We start from the raw sequence: 16446 nt of genomic DNA, 5'->3' as shown, positions 1-16446 counted from the left end.
AACTATATACAAGTTAGTGTAAGCACTCATCAGAAAATACATACATATGTGGGTGAATAAGACAAAACTTTGTTTTGTGGACTATAGGAATTTAATTTTTTTGTTTTGAATCAATTGTAGTTCTGTTTGCAACTTTACAAAGTGAAGAAATGTGGATTTAAACAGGTGAAAAAATAAATAAAGAAGCTAAACAAATTTTTAAGTAAAAAGCGGCGAAACATGCACTTTAACAAAATGCTTTTTAAAAATAAAATTTATTGATTTTTTATAATTGTGTATGAATGTGTGTTTCTAAATACTATAAAATGAATTTCATTTAAATTAAACCAGTGTAATACAAAGTAAGTTATTTAGTGTAGTTCATATAAAAATTACTTTATGCCAATTACATATAAATACATATGTTGATGAAAATACTTTACAAAGTATTTTCACTCCCAGCACTGTAGTAATAATTTTAATGGCATAAAAGTACACTAATATTTATTATTCATTGAAATTACTCATAGATTTAAAGGTAACAAACTACAAATTACTTAATATATCGTTCATTTACTTCAAAATTGCCATTACATAAAATTCGATGTTCAAATTAATTTAGGCAGTTGGAACTGATCGCAGAGTTATAATCAATATTACCCAGCAAAAACCTGAAATTTTTGGTGATGGCCAGTAGTTATTTCATCCACATTATTTCATTTAGCTGAATAGGTTATTACAAATCAATTTGGATTTTTATAGCCCAATTGCCTAGGGCGTACAGTAAACCAACACCGGGTTAAATGAACGTGGTTCGAGCCCTTCTGGACATCGTATTTTTATTCAAAATGACATTCATTTATATTTTTCTGTAAAAAAAGTCTTAAAATTATAAAAATCAACATTATAATAGAGCATCGAATAAGCGGCTGGAGTGAGAAACATAGAAAACAACTTGAGGATTTTCTTATTTTATTATTTTTTGCTTTCAACATACAAAGCCGGCTCAAAATAACTATCACATAACATATTTGTAGGTTTATTTGTAACACATTAATTACATATTATTTGAAACTTGTCGATCAAAATAATTTTTCTGTTATAAAAACTTCCGCGTCAAATCGATTTTCTAAAACTATTACAAACAAAGTTAGCATTCATAAACAAACTTTCACCACCCTCAGTGCACTGAGGTTATAGAGGATATACTTACGAATGGTTATAGAGGGTATACGTATGTAAATAAGTTTGTCATTAGGTTTTTCTTCCAATTAGGTTTTGGCAACAATGGTTATAAGTCCCAAAATTTTTATACCTCCTTAAATTATGCTTCAAAAATATTTATTAGTTTGTTTTGCTTGTATGAAAGATTTAGGGAATTTCAGATTTATTGTTATACAGTCTTTATTTATATACATATATCATCATAAATAGAGACCTTGTATTGGAGCTGTGAACAATTATGGGCAGATCGTAAAAAAACACAGTAAAATTTGTGTATTTAATTTTAATATTTGTGCCAGATTTTGTAAGGATATCATAATTTGATAAAGACTGATTTTCTGAAGGGGACGTTTGTTTCTAAGACAGAATATGGATCCAGTATTTTTGTATATTAATTCTATTGATATTAAAGTTAAATTTGTAAAATTTTTTCAGGGAATGTGTATATTTGTATGGGAGGTGTAAGAATTTGTAGTCACATTCCGCCATTTTTCAACAGAGATTAAGTTTTCATAAAAAACAAATATGTGAAGACATGGAAATTAATGTCTAAAAAAGGCATAATAAATTGGCTGTTTCCTAAAATTGGTAGTAGATTTTTTTTGGGGAATATAATTATTATTTTACCACATAGAAATCCCTTCAAAACTTAAACCCTGAAATAAGCTATTATTAAATTTAAGTTCTATGTTCATGAACTGTTTTAGTCCTTTAAACATGGATCTAAATATATAATGAAACTTCCTAACAATGTATGCAATAAGATTGTTACCGCCAACACCCACAGAAATAGTCATTTCCCTTTTGAAGTATTTATTCTTGGCATAAAGGTATTCAATTTATTACTTTTTCCAAATTTAATAAAATTTATGTTCTTTGGCATTATTTTTTTTTTTTACAAAAACGTTACTTCAATTTTGATTTCAATCTAAGTAGGACCTAAAATAACTATTATAAAAATTTTAGAAATCAAAGTAATTGCCTTTTTTATATTTAAATTTAATTAAACGTTACACAATAACTGTTTTAGGCAACATAAAAAAATAAATGTTGTTCATAACTGTTATAATTCAATTATTATTTTTTTTTTCTATTGTTTTGAAACACTTATATTATTTTTTCTTTCAATAAAAATTTTATTTTTCTTTATATTCTTTTAATGGTCAATAATGGACTTAATCTTATAGGAATGAGTAGATAATTGCGGTTCCTTGAAAGCATTGGGGCTAGGATCAAATAATGAATTTAGTAAATAGATTTTGTTTCCAACTTATAAAACTTAATTGTGTCAAATTTTATCGCTATTCTTGTATTTTTAAGCGATGGACAATAAAAACTTTTGTTAGAACGTAAAGTTCAACATACAAGTACTGTTATCACCTAACTGACTTAGTTATTTCATATCAATAACTAATATAAAAAGGCGAATAAAATATTTATATTTTGAGAAATATATCATAAAAGTTATAACTCTTATGTCCTTGCTTTCAAGAAAAAACTTGAAAGGTTTCATTCGGACTATAACTCGTTATCGAATGCCATCATTATAAATTTCGAAACGTTTTGTTCGTTATCCAAAAATTAAAAATCTCGTACGATCCAATATAAATTCGTGCAAAAAACCTTCTAAAATAAAATTAAACCAAAAATGTTCAACATTTTCTCATGTTTAGCTTATTTTTTTATTAAGAAATTAGTATTTGAAGAAAAATATGCGGTTTTCGTTTTACTTACGTCCTTGAGAATTAGTTTTTCTGAATAGTAAAAGGGCGTAAGTTACATTAAAAAATAATAGGTTTAACACTTTTAACTTAATTCCAGTCAGTTTTTGTTGGTCAAATAGGCCGTAAGTATATTCGAAAATACGAATTTTTCTTTTAAAAAAATCTTAAGCTGTTAAATTAATCTCAAAATCGCAAGGATTCACTTAAAGTGTAATTTTTGTTTTATTTAATGCCAACTTACATCATTTTTCAATTTCGAAGTTCAAAATTCAAAAGAATTTAAAATTTTCATGAATTTAAAGGTAATTTTAAAACATAATATTTTAGAATATCGTTGATAGGGACGTTGATTTTAATTGTAGGAGTGTAACATTTAGCGGGAACATGTATTTGATACGGTGCATCATAATCAATCAAAAAGTCGATTTTGGCTTTTTCGTAATTTCATATGTCGATATGTACATATTCATATCGCCACCCGAATTTTGAAGCTCGTAACAACACTTTAAAAAAAATTACAGAAGAGACCAAGAAAACTTATTAAAACTAAAACTATTGTTCTTGTAGAAACGACATTTCCAACTGTATTTCAGAACATTTCAATTGAATTTCAGAAATTTTTAATTTACAATACTAAAAAGTGCATGTCAATGAAGAAGACTTGTTCAAACTTTCAGCTCTCTAGTTTTTCTCGTTTAGGCTCAATCGTGTCTAAACACATATGTATGTACATACATATATACTTTTATGGGCCTGCGAGCAATAACTTCATATTTTTTGGTGGTGGATATAACAATTAAAAAAAATCAAATGAAAAATATTTTCTGTTTCTACACTATCTCTTTTTGAAATAAAACGAAACTGCAATTAAAAAATCAAACTTTTATAGCATATATTATAAACTTTTAAAGCATATTTTGGAAAGTTTATCATTCCGTATGTAACATCAAGAAATATCTATCAAAGACCCAACAAGATGTATTTGGTTTTATTCAGCTGTTATTTTTTTCTGTATGTTTGCATGCTGTTCTGTTCTCACGAAGGTAAGTGGGTAAAACAAGAACAAGGAGATAAAGCAGTAATATGTTGGTAATACAGCTGATATTTGTTTGATGCTGGTAATACAGTTTGACGGTGGTATTACAGTACAACGGTTAATATTTCATTCTGCTAAAGTTTATATTTGTTTCTGTGTATGTTATGTGTGACATGTGTGCAGAGATACAAAATAAATAAAAAATGTTTTTTTAAACATACTTGGTGAAGGGTATATAAGATTCGGCACAGCCGAATATAGAAATATTACTTGTTTTTATATTATTTTTAATCGTAATCAATAATTAATTAGAAAAAATTAAATAATCGTTAATGATTTAAACAATCTAATTAATAATGATTACGATTATTAATCATTGTTTTACAGGTGCCAACGAAATGTGTAAAAAGGCTCAACCCAGAGACCAAACCAAACTCAGAATTTCTCCATCACAAGAATTTGAGATGCTGTAACAGCACAATCACATCTTTATTTATAGTCTTTTGACTTCTGAAAATTCAATCTTTCGTCTTTTACATAAAGGCTTCACTTATGTAATAATTTATTCCTTCTTTGAGATGTCATAACCCAAAGTAAAGAAACATATAAGTTGCATTTTTATAAAAAATTTATTATAGAAAGTAGAATTAACCACCAACAATATAATAAATCCATGGTTAAAATATAATTTTTGGTTGTCAACAAAAAAAACCAAACATATTTTTTGTATTCACAAAATCAGTTGTTGGTGCTTTTTCAATAAAAAAAAATAATTGTATTGTAAATTTCGTAATTAATATGACAATTGATTTAATACCACTAAATTCGTTATTAAATTATTATATCCGGATAAAACTTGAAATGAGCTTGTTCTGTGTATAGATAAATCTTTCTATTAAAATGTTTTCAAACTAATATAAATTTTTCTGGACCTAATTGCAATTAGTTTGATATATGTTAGTACCAAAGAATAACAAGAAGTTGGACTATGACATTGTTTTACAACAATAACATTTACCTCTATTGACAGACGTGTTCTGTGTATATTCAACACACTTGTGAGAACTCAATTCTCTCATAATGTTTTAAAACTTTTTCACGAAAATACTGGGATAATAAGTCTCGCAGGGAATTTATCACAAACACATAACATTTATTTATTTTTATACCCTTCACCTTTGTGAGAAGGGTATATATAAGTTTGTCATTCCGTTTGTAATTTCTATAATATAATTTTCCGACCCTATAAAGTATATATATTCTGGATCCTTATAGATAGCGGAGTCGATTAAGCCATGTCCGTCTGTCTGTTGAAATCAGTTTTTAGAGGACCCCAGATATCGGCGAGATCCGAATCTTCAATAATTCTATTAGACATGCTTTCTAGAAGATCGCTATTTAAAATCAGCAAAATCGGTCGGTAAATAACGGAGATATGAGCAAAAATCCGAGACAACCTCTGAAAATTTAATCAAAAATTGTTATAAAAGCAACAACAACACTGTATATAGAAAAAGATGTACACGTGTGTGTGTAGATGTATTTGGTTTTATTCAGCTGTGTATTTTTTGTATGTTTGGAATCCAAACATACAAAATATACACAGCAAAATAATATGATTTGCATTTTTTGTTAAAATAAAATAATTTTCCCTTTTGTTTTGCAAATATATTTTTTAATGAATAGAAAAAAGTATTTAAAATGTTTTCAATTATATGAGAGTAGATTGTGAGTTATTGTACAATAATTTTTGTGCGAATAATGTAAGTTTGAAATTTAAAACTAACACAAATTTTTTCCAAGTGCTTTTTAAAACAATTTTTTTACGATAAACAAAAGCAAAATCTACGTCTCATCAATGTTTACCAGCAATGAATCAGAGGTCGAAGTCGACCGGCTTCGAGTCGGAGCTTAGCCGCCGAACTATATTTAGTTGCTTGAGCCGCCGCCGTAACATTCGGCTTAAATCGACTCAAATTTTTTTAATGTTTTTATAACTAGACTGTAAGATCAATTATTTTTGATTCTGTAACATAATAAATTATTATTGTCCAAACTATATTTTAAAAGCATACAAGATTTAATTTTATGTCGACTTCGCCTCTGCAATGTATACGAAAGTGTTGTTTTACTCTTGCTTGTATAATGTTAAGAGCAACAACAACGTATTGCTAGTGATAAGAAAACACACTGTCTATAGCTAAGCGCATTTACAAAAACAAAAGAGTACTAATAGGGCTTGGGCACCCTTGGTTTGGATGCTGTTGGCGTCATTGCGTTGTTATTTTTGTTTTTGTTTTTCTGTGTTTTTCGTTATGTATGTTTAGATGTCTGTTGGTTTAGATGCCTTGTGTATATTGTGTTTTATTTCGTTTAGCGTTGTTGTTGTTCTTTTTGTTTAGCTTTTGATGTAATAATGTAGTCGGGAAAAAATTTAAAATTTATAAAAGATGTTTAAAATACACTATGGTGAAGGGTATATAAGATTCGGCACTGCCGAATATAGCAGTCTTACTTGTTTTACACAATTTTGTTGCCTTTAACAATGCGAAATATTGTTATTTTCCACAAACTAAAAATATTTTTATACCCTACACCACTATAGTGGGGAGGGTATTATACGTTTGTGCTGATGTTTGTAACATACAAAAATATTGGTCCAATACCCACCTTAAAGTATACCGATCGATTCAGAATCATTTTTTGAGTCGATTAAGACATGTCCGTCCATCTGGCTGGCTGTCCATGTAAACCTTGTGCGCAAGGTACAGACCGCAATTTTCAAGATAATTTGATCAAGCATGTTTTTTGGCACAAGGACGAAGCCTATTGAAAATGGTTGAAATCGGTCCATTATTTCACCTAGCCCCCATACAACAGTACCTCTCGATTTGAACTTTGTATGCCATAATTACGTCAAATATTCTGCTATCTCTCTAAAAATTGGCACAAATAAGTTTTATATAAGTATAAATGACACTGCAGATTTTCGTAAGGATCGGCCTATATTTCACCCTAGCCCCCATACAAAGCCCCCTTCAAAAAATGACTTAAACGTCTAAAATTGATTTGTAACCATTTGTATCGCAATGAAACTCAACAAAACTAACTGTTATTTAGAAATATATCCTTTTCCAAAATTTACCGAGGATCGGCCCATATTTGACATATATAAAGCCTTTTTAGAAATTTTAGTTTTTTATCAATAAATGGCTTAAATATTTTGGAATTATGGTAATATGTATTCAACATAAAAGTTCCTTTACAAAAAATAAAAATTTTAATAAGTAAACATTTTAAAAATATACTCATGGTGTAGGGTATTATATGGTCGGCCATGCCCGACTATACTTTCCTACTTGTTTTTTTATTTTTTTGACAATTAATTTTTTTATGTTGAAATTAAAACTGAAGAAACAACGTTGTAAATTTTGGCATTGAAATTTAAAATTTTTTTTTAATATAATCTTATTTTTTATTTTAAAATATATTTAAAGCCCGAAAATTTTTTTTATTAAATGTTTACTGATCATATGTTGGCAATATAAAATGAAAAAATATTCGAAAGAAGAAATTTAAATGTAATTTATTTTTCCTAAAATTTTTATATACGATTTTATGCAACTATGTATGTTTGGAAAGTGTGGTGAAAGTGGTTGCAGCTCCAATACTTATATAAAAATTCTACCAATACATTCTTAGAGTTAGGTACAGAGTGACAACTCCTTTAGGTACCAACAGACAAGCCCCAATTTCTTATTATTCTTTGGTTAGTAGCCTCAATAAGGGAACAAACATTTTGCAAAGTTATTTTAAAATTATATAGTTAAATGGGTTTTAATAAAAAGTAGCTTGCTGGTGGAGGGTATTTGAGATTCAGCATAGCCGAATATAGGACTCCAACATTATATTTCTCTGATTATAAAAATATTTCTTGTATTTTAGTTCATATCAGTTTTCATGAAAAAAAGTTACTGCGTTCAACACTAAAATAATTTTGAATGACAAAGACATCTTTTTATAATCTCTATAATGTTTCAATTTAATCTTTATAAAAAACACGTTAAAATATTAAATAAAAATATTTTTGTGTTGAAGGATCTATATCGTGTTATTAACTTAATTCATTTGTCGAGTGTATTGCATGTGTTTTTATGATGAAATGGATTAAAGATTTAAATATGAATGTGTATTTCTGCATCAGCACAATATGTATAAAGAAGCTTTTCCCTTAACGTTCTCTATGTACATTTATTTATAACTTTTATAAGTAATTTCGCTATATAAAATAATGTAGTTGATATTTGCTGCCAAAATTTAAGCATTTCGTATTTGTTTAAAATACTTTTACAAACAGTTGAATTATGAAATACGCTTTACAATAGTTAGATTTGCAGATATGGTTTTATACTTTGTTTTCTTCGATTTACATTTTAAACTTTTTTGACTTTATAATTTTCCAGTTCAAAAGAGAAAAATAAAAAACGATGCCATAAATATGAATAATAACATTGTCTAGTTAAACTAAATTCAACTTAACTTAGTATAATATTTTATAATGGAAAGAAAAAACTTAAAGAACAGAAAGTAAAGTATGTAAAATGGAAAATGTTAGGACTAAGTAGGAAGGCCCATAAAGCCCGTAATGATAATAATAACAGTAATACAATACTTCTGGTATGTTATGTAGCCGCATTAGCTTAGTAATTGTAAGTACAGTGCACTCGCGGTAACGTGAACACCGTCTAACGTGAACACCGCCTAACGTGAACAAGATGTTTTTTACATTGACTACTCTGTAACGTGAACAAACACAGAAAGCTCTTTAACGTGAACAAATTTTTTCACAGTATATGTTTTCTAAGCATGAACACAACATTGAAATACATTCATTAAATTCGAATTTAAAAATTTTGGGAATCCCCTAAATAAATGAGTGTATATCCCCTAAATTATTTTGTTTGTAATGCAAAGAAATTTGAAGTTAGTTTATTATGTGAAGTGAGTGTAAAAAAATCTAAATGTTTGCAAAAAGGAACAAGTGTGACTAGTTTAGCAACAAAAAGTATAATGTAGTTTAGCAAAAAAGTATAAAATATCAATTGAAAATTTTATTATACCCTACACCACTTTAGTGGGGAGGGTATATTGGGTTTGTGCTGATGTTTGTAACATACAAAAATATTCGTCCTATAACTATCTTAAAGTATACCAATCGGCTTAGAATCATTTTCTGAGTCGTTTAAGCTATGTCCGTCCTTCCATCCGGCTGGCTGTCCATGTAAACCTTGTACGCAAGGTACAGGCCGCAATTTTCAAAATAATTGGGTGAAATTTGGCACACACGTTTTTTTTGTCCCAAGGTTAAAATCGGTCTATTATTTCGACTAGCCCCCATACAACCGTACCCCCCAAATAGGGCCTTTTGGCTTATAATTAATTTAAATGATCTATTACGTTAACAAAAGTCGACAAGACTTAGTTTTATAGAGCTTTAAATTCCACTACCACGATTTTTGTAATGATCGGGCTTTATTTGACCCTATCCCCCATACAAACTCCCCTTCAGAAAATGACTTAAAGGTCAAAATTCACTTACAAACACTAATAACACATTTAAATTCTACATAGAAGAGAACCTAACTCTCCCTACCAACATTTTTAAGGATAGGTTCATATTTTGCCCTACTCCCCTTTGAGCCCTCTTGTAAAAAATATTTTTTTTCCAAAAAAAAAAAGAAAAAATGTTCCGAAATAAAGTTAAAATAAACAAACCAAATGCTTTATTTTTTTAAATAATCCCCATTTTTAACATACACACAGACTGGTGTAGGGTATCATATGGTCGGCTACGCCCGACTATACATTCATACTTGTTTTGTTTTGTAACGGATTTTAATAAAATTTTAGTTTAATATTTTAACAATATAAATAATAATAAAAGAATATCACGCTCAAGCGTGTAAAATACAGATTTATAAATTAAAATTTGATATTTTTTCATGAAATTTAACAATCGCTAACGTGAACAATTTCGCTAACATGAACTCCCTTGGTTTTAATTAGTTCTCGTTACCGCGAGTGCACTGTAAGTAAATATATTTGTAGTCACCTTATCGCTTGAAATTATCTTATTTAATATTACACTAGCATTCTTACTGTACTATTCATTTACGCAGGTTTTCTAATTATGGTTTTACAACATTTACTTACTTGAATGCTGTGCGATAAAGCATTTTAGCGGAATGTCTGGTTGACTAGTTGGATGGCGGTATAGCTGCCCTACTATTAGGAAAATTGTTTGTTTGGTTGCCTTTTGTGTTAAGCTTTACACTAACTAAAGCGCGTACAGTGGCAGTAAAATATAAAATTTCCACGCATTAGAAATTTGACTTACATATATATAAAGACAATTTAACAATTTTTTAAGTAATCAATTTTAAATTATAAAGCATTTATCCTAAATATTGTTTATGATTTATTTAAGCAATTTATTGACGAAAAGAAGTTTTTTTCAAAAAAGCTTTATATGCGGGATAGGAACAAATATCAACCGATCCAGTGATATTATTATTTGAATGTAGTAATAGTGAAATAATTTTCTGACAGGGGCCTATGACGATCCTCATAAAATTTGGTATACAGATTTTGGATCTTATTTGTGTCGAATTTCATCGCAATACTCGTATTTTTTATCCAGTAATGGGCGTTAGAAGGAATATAACTCATATAAATCGTAAAAACTTTAAAAGAAAAACAATTTTATTAAAAAGTGCGATTCCGTATGTTCCGTACGGACTCTATTATAGCGTTTTCAACAAGCAAGATCGTCTTAGAATTTAATAAGGACCAAAAATATATATATATTTTGTGGGTCTATGACCAATATTGTGATGCGTTATAAACGGAATGACAAAAACAATATACCCTATCCTTTTGATAGTTGAATAATAAATTTAGCATTTCAACTTGATACGACCACTGTCCAGTAATACCACTTATGATTGTGTGCTGAAAGTGTAAATGTTTTACGTAAGAATGCCAGTGTATGTGTATTGATGTACTCTTGGCGCCAATTCATTAGCGCTGTTACTTAGTTGAAAAGTTTTTCCTTTTGTGGTTGTAAAAATATTTCTTTGTTGTGAGAACGAAGCCAAACAAACCTCAACAAGCCAAACCAAAATAGACTAAACGAAGACAGGCAGGATTTCAATTCGGCCATTATGATGTCCTAGCTGGAAGCCTATCTAACTGCTTCACTTATTTGTACATGAAAGAGTGGCGTTTGGTGGTCGCTATTCTGCTGCTGCTTCATCTTCTATTTTTGCTAGAATGATTGTAGTTGAAAATTGTTTTCAAGAACTCTGAAATTATTTAGTTTTACTTTAAGTATTTTTTCTGTTTTTTTTTTTTGTATCTCAAGCATTTCTTAACTTTCTATCAGCAAGATATACTGACAGTATTATACACAAACATTTCGTTGTAGAACTTTGGCGTTAGTTTGAATAATGTTTGTGTCTGGGAGTGAGGATGTTTTATAAAACAAAAATAAACAAACAAAAATCATCATCATAATAAATGAAAATGGCTCTAAAGTACCTTTACTTAAATAGAAATGCACACTGATGTAATTGAGTTTAAGTAGGCGATAATAAGTGTTGGAATTAAAATGACGTCACCTCATCGCTGATTTAATTTGCACCAAACTTGAATTTTATTTAATATAGTCAATAAAACAAATATTAATGTGAATTCTACGTTTTAAAGCTTTTTTATTTCTTTTCTTCCTCATTTCTTAGAGATATCATCGATTGATTCATTATTATGACGACTTGTAGAAAACAGGTCTTTGGAAATTTTACACAATTCTCACTGCCCAATAGAAGTTTGTAAAATATTCGAAATTTTGACAAATTTTAATTAATGGTAAGTAATTAATATTTTTTCTAAGTAATATTGAAAAAAAAAATAATCATATCCAACTAGCTTTTCAATTCTTGAAATGAAATTTTTCGCAATATTTATACATATATAATACATACATATAAAATGTTTAAAATTCCACATAATTTTGCACCGAACCAGACGACTTTTTCCACCATAATGCGGTTTTGAACCTCTTTGCAGCGGCATTTCTACTGATTGATAACGTTTAAAGTGTTTTTACACATTTTGTTTTTAATGACGCAATAATGATAACGTCGCGTGAATTGGCGATAAGAATTTGTATAAGTTCTACAATGAATATACTGAAACAATTTGATTTTAATAAGCAGTGATACTTCTACGGTTGACTAAATCATTTCATTAAGGTTTTTAAAAATATTTTTAAATGGGTGTTAATAAAAAAAGCTAAACCTAATCAATAGTTATAGCTTGCATTTTGCTTTTATCTTTAGAAAAAATAAATATATATAAACACATCTATAATAAACAAACATTTGCTAAACAAATTGTAAGTACAAGCAATTAAAATATGTATAGTATATGTCGTGTTTAAATTGATTGAACAATGTTTTATTTGAATTTAATTTTTTACCCGTTGAAGCTGTTTTCTTCTCTGGTGGTTCGATTTTACTTCAGGTATTCTTTAAACACGTCAAGCGATCTTCACCTAATGCATATATCAAAAACTTATCCTCATTATTGCAACTTGCCAATAACTAAAGGTAGAATTTTAAAACGCCTATAACTTGTTTCTAGTTATTAAATTTATATTAAGAGATAAGCTGGGAGAACGATTATCTTATTGTTTATCGATATCCATTAACTAATCTATAATTATAATAACTAGAAAAGAGTTATCTGCATTATAAAATGCTACATTTAGTTATTGCAAATTTGTAATAATGAGGCTTAATATCTTAAATAAAATCCCTTATTTTAATTAAATAAATATTTTTTAAGGTTTCCGTCAAAGAATAATAAGAAATTGGGGCTTGTCAGTTGGTACCTAAAGGAGTTGTCACTCGGTACCTAACTCTATGAATGTATTGGTAGAATTTTAAATAAGTATTGGAGCTGCAACCAAGGTATATTAATTTTATAAGGTAGAGTCATCGGCGAATTCAGAATACCGAGCGAATTGGTTATATTTTTTTATATGTAGTTTGACATTGTGCCTGCACTTGAAGGCGAATTGGCTGTCAGGGAAAAATGTCAAAAACAGCTGACAAATAAATCAAAGCGAATTTTTGTTAAACAAAAATGTTTATAAATTTGAATTTGTTTGTAATTTAATTTGATGTTTTTAAAAATAAAACTAATTTCGTGTAGTATTATTATTGGTTTTAAAACATAAACGAATTTAACAGCATAAATTTTGTCTTTAATCACAAATTTGACATTAACAAAATGAAAACAAAGTTTGACATTTACAAAATGTAAACAAAGTTTGACATTAATTCCACACCACGGCGAAAAATGAACATAGTAGCAAAAAACGATCAGCTGTTCTGATAACACTACCTTATAATTAATATATCTTGGCTGCAACCACTTTCACCACGCTTTCCAAACATACATATTTGCATAAAATCGTACATAAACATTTTAGGAAAATAAATTACATTACGCATATTTTTCAATTTATACTGCCAACATCTGATCAGTAAACATTTAATTAATATATTTTTCGGGCTTTAAATATATTTTAAAATAAAAAATAAGATTATATTAAATAAATTTTTCAATTACAATACCAAAATTTACAACTTTGTTTCTTCAGTCTTTCACCTAAGTAAGGTGAAATCATCAAGGTAGCTGATTTTTATTTGTTTATTGTAAAAGTGCTTGGGTTTTGTCAAAAATAATTTATTTATTTTTATTTTAACATAAAAATAAAATTTGTGTTTTCAAACGAAAAAAATTCAAATAAAAAATTATGAATGAAAATGCTGATAAAAGGGTTCCAAATGAAGAATATCAGATGAAGCACCAATAAGACGTTGTCCTGCTGCGAATACAAATTAAATGCAACGACGGTTTTATATGTAATATTGTGAAATACACAACAAATTTTCCTTCCAATATTTATTATTTTTCAATTTTAGAAATTTCATTTTGACAAAACCCATACTCTAAACCACTGAACACTTAGAAGTGAAACGCTGTCATTTTTTTAGAACAATAACGTTACGCTCTTCTCACAGACGAGTTCTGTGTAACTCCAACACATATGTAAGAAACTTACTCTCTCTCCAAACTTCAAAACTTAGTCGCGAAAATTCTTGGCTTATAGAACTTAAAAATATTTTTTATCACTTAACGTTATATTTTATTTTAAAAATTGATTTCGGGATTTTTATTATTTTTTCAAATAAGTTAAAGAGTTTCTTATCGTGCTTTCAACCCCAATTTTTAATTTATTATTTTTTTGCACACTTTAAATATATTTAATAGCCCGAAAAGATTTAATTTTTTACAAAAGAAAAAAATATTTTTTTTTTTTTGACATTTAGTTTTTTGGTTGAAATTAAAAAGAAAAAAGAACAATGTTGTAAATTTTCGTATGGTACAAAAAAAAATATTTCAACTAACTTAATTATTATTTCAATATTGCAGATTAAAAACCAAAGATGCGTTCATATATAATGTTTTTAGATAAATTATGTTGCAAAATATTTAAAGAAATCTTTTAAACTATAAATTCAAATGTAATAATTTTTTTTCAAAATTTTTAAATCCGATTTTTTACAACTATGTTGGCTTGAGAATTCTACTAATACATTCTTAGAGTTAGGTACCGACTGACAGTAGACTTAGGTACTTTTTGACAGCGTTTCACTTCTTATTTATTCTTAGCTCTAAACAAACAAAAAAATATTGTGTTTGTTGCGGTGGTTGCCTAAACGCTCTCACCTTACTTATTACATCATGATTTTAACATAAAAAAGAATTAATTGTCAAAAAAATTAAAAAAAAATATATAATTTTTAGTTTGTCGAAAAAAACAATATTTCGCATTGTTAAAGGCAACAAAATTGTGTAAAAAAATAAATAAATGTTATGTGTTTGTGAAAAAAATTCCCTGCGAGACTTATTATCCCAGTATTTTCGCGAAAAAGTTTTGAAACATTACGAGAGAATTGAGTTCTCACAAGTGTGTTGAATATACACAGCGAGACTTATTATCCCAGTATTTTCGCGAAAAAGTTTTGAAACATTACGAGAGAATTGAGTTCTCACAAGTGTGTTGAATATACACAGAACACGTCTTTGTTGTAAAACAATGTCATAGTCCAACTTCTTATTATTCTTTGGTTTCTGTTCTCTTTCTTCAACATTATCGTAAATTACCACGTGAATATTTAAAAATTTAAATTTAATAAGGAAAAAGTGCTATTTAATACTTCTCATAGATTCTCTTCAAAAAATGTTCTGATTTGACTACGAAAAAGTAAAAAAATCTCTCCTATAGAAAATCCAAAAGGTACCATTTGAAAAATGAAAAGTACCAATAAGTAGCCACTTACAGACTAGTGGTCAGTTAGTACGAGGCATGATAATGTCTTTTAGACATCCCGAGATATAGCGGTACAAGGGTAAACTATTGGATAATTGACCGAAATACATATGAAATGTGCATATTAATTTTCATATTTTAATAACAATCAACTTCTGAGCAAAAGCATCTTGTTTCTTATAGGCTTTATTCATGAACCAAATTTTTAAATTAAGTTTTATAAACCTTTATTCAAATAAGCAATACTTTATGTCAACATAAAATCACATAATTTAAAGTACCTTTTATAAATAAATGGGTTAAGTTTTTCATAAGGCGTATGCTCAGTATTTATTTATCTTTTGTGCAAAATAATAATAAAAAACAGTTAAATTTATTCTCGTCTCGTCTAATAATAGTCTTTTTCGGGAATTTAAATCAATATATCACAGATAAAGCTGAAACGATACATATCTGATTTCATTTGCTTAACCAAAAATTTTGTCCAGCAGTTCGACAAAGAGTCAATGCATACGAAAAAGACAGTAATTTCCTCTAATAGTTAACCACTAGAGATTATACTCTTAAAATTTGTTTTTTTTTTTCTTATACTTCCGAAAATAGTTATTTTATCCATCTTTTGGAGAAATTATGGTTACTTTCTACTAATATGCCACCATCTGGTTGACTCAAATTTATATCTTTCGGGTTAATCGTCACATTGATATCCCATAGTATTCTAGAGAGTAGATACTTGAAATTTTGAACCTTTATTTCCATTAATATCTTATCACCTGTTGGCTCCAATTCGCATGTTTTGGGCCATTCATCAAGAATAAAAGTAAGTCGTCACTATCCTAGAACACGTCCATGTTCTAGTTTTGTAGCAAGTAAAGCAGCAGCAGTTAAATAGGTAGCAAAGACTTCCAAGAACCCATTTGGAGATTACCATCCTTTGACTATTTTTGACGGTCTTTTGACGGAAAAAAATTATTTAGGAATTGTGGGCCACAAAATTTTATTATATAATTCGGAATATC

General features: G+C 28.2%; 1 protein-coding gene across 9 annotated transcripts in view; it reads left to right on the top strand.

Annotated features, from left to right (window-relative positions):
• LOC111681379 overlaps nt 1-16446 on the top strand; it is a 297068-nt gene that overhangs the window by 214287 nt on the left and 66335 nt on the right. For 5 of the 9 annotated variants that reach the window (XM_046950221.1, XM_046950219.1, XM_046950217.1 and 2 more), the window contains one exon: nt 11763-11889. The gene's annotated coding sequence lies outside the window, so the exon portion shown is untranslated. Of the gene's footprint in view, nt 1-112; nt 342-499; nt 518-11762; nt 11890-12048; nt 12419-16446 lie in introns of those variants that run through there. The other 4 variants (XM_046950224.1, XM_046950218.1, XM_023443136.2 and 1 more) reach the window with 4 other exon arrangements.

The sequence above is a fragment of the Lucilia cuprina genome, chromosome 4, assembly GCF_022045245.1.
Source record: "Lucilia cuprina isolate Lc7/37 chromosome 4, ASM2204524v1, whole genome shotgun sequence".
In the NCBI taxonomy this organism is placed as follows: domain Eukaryota; kingdom Metazoa; phylum Arthropoda; class Insecta; order Diptera; family Calliphoridae; genus Lucilia; species Lucilia cuprina.
This window is presented reverse-complemented; position numbering and strand designations above follow the sequence as displayed.